At 61.0% G+C, this 1,613-nt stretch overlaps 1 protein-coding gene across 1 annotated transcript in view; it reads right to left on the bottom strand.

Annotated features, from left to right (window-relative positions):
• TMEM114 (transmembrane protein 114) overlaps positions 1 to 1,613 on the bottom strand; it is a 5,071-nt gene that overhangs the window by 1,134 nt on the left and 2,324 nt on the right. The window lies entirely within an intron of this gene.

Here is a 1,613-nt window from a genome sequence, read left to right as displayed (position 1 = left end):
TGGGGGCTCGGCACCCCCCGGACCCGTGGGCCCCACTGCTGACCCGCCAGGCCGCGCCGCCGAGACGGCCTCCGGCCCCAGGAGGTGCGTGGCTGTCACTCACAGACGAGCGCTCGTGGGGGGCCCGAACCAACCCACAGCCTGCTGTTCCGAGGGAGGACAGGCGACGCCGGGAGCGTGTGCGTGTGCGTGTGTGTGTGTGTGTGTGTGTGTGCGTGTGACTTTACACGCGTCCTTTCTACTCTTGGTCCACAGCAGCCTCGGCCTCCACCAGGCACTTGGGAGCACTCAGGTCTCAGGCCCTGCCCCCAACTCACAAGTCAGAGGCTGCATTTTCACAAGGCTGCACGCACCGGAGGCCAGACACCCTCCCTCGGAAGACTTTATTCATTTGTCTGGTTGTTTTTTGGAAACAGGATCTCACTCTGTCGCCCAGGCTGGAGCGCAGCGGCGTGATCATAGCTCACGGCAGCCTTGACCTCCCGGGCTCAAGCGATCCCCTTGCCTCAGCTCTGAGTAGCTGGGACTTCAGGCATGTGCCATCACACTCAGCTAAAGTTTTTTTCTAGAGATGAGGGTCTTGCTATGTTGTCCAGGCTAGTCTCGAGCTCCCAGGCTCAAGTGATCCCCCCCACCTCAGCCTCCTGGGATTGGAGGTGTGAGCCATGCACCCCGCCTATCAGCCAATTGTGTTTTTGAGGACTGCTCTTCCTACTCACAGTGAGTTTCCTGGCTGTTCTTCTCCTCTGAGGGAGGGCCCCTGGCAGTCATGAGGTGATGCCCAGTGACCACTGAAGGTTCAAGGGGCCCTTCGTCTCAGGAGGACTCTGGGTGTTTCAAGGGCAAGCCACAGGCCCCTGAGCCTCACCACACAATGGGGACCCTTTCCCGTGGGGTCCAGGACTTGGCCCCCCTGGAACGGCAGGAGTCGGGAGAAAACCTTTCTCCTCCTCGTTTTTCATAAACCCGGGGCCCCACGGTCTCCTCTCTGGGTCTCCCACTGTGCCTCCCGTCTGGAGCCGGGGTCCCGCCAAGCACAGGGCAGGGGCTGGGACGGGTTTCCTTCATGACCAGGAACCACAGCAGCCAGCTGTGAGCCTGCCCAGAAGCCGTGGCAAAGGAGCAAGCACTGGTCTTGGAACACAGAGTGGGCCCCAGCTTGCTGTGCACCTTCACACAAGTTATCCAACCTCTCTGATCAGCTTAACATTTCCTTAATAAAGAAGAGCTGATCCAATGACACGACGAGGGTGAAATGAAGTCAGAGGAGACATGGGCACTGCCTTCTGTAAAGCTCTGCATGGGGCTCAAAGATTGTTGTTTATTTCAGGTGATGCGGGTGTGACATGCCTTGGCTTGCCTCCAGGCCACGGGGACACACGGACAGGGGCACACGGGGCAGCACAGACTGCACAGAGGTGACAGCCAGTCCCTCAAAGGCTGGCCTCCCCACTGACCTCCCCACTGACCTTGGAGGCTGGCCACCCCACTGACCTCCCGGCTGGCCTTGGAGGCTGGCCTGGGAGGAAGCGGAGGCCACAGCCCACGAGACAGGCCCACAAGGTGCCTGGGCCAAGCCGCCCCTCCCAGCCGAGCCTGGCCTGCCCCGCTCA

Source organism: Carlito syrichta, unplaced genomic scaffold (genome assembly GCF_000164805.1).
Source record: "Carlito syrichta isolate Samal-C Ts95f unplaced genomic scaffold, Tarsius_syrichta-2.0.1 Scaffold303103, whole genome shotgun sequence".
Classification (NCBI taxonomy): domain Eukaryota; kingdom Metazoa; phylum Chordata; class Mammalia; order Primates; family Tarsiidae; genus Carlito; species Carlito syrichta.
Note: the sequence above shows the minus strand (reverse complement) of the source record. Positions and strands in the feature narration are given on the sequence as shown.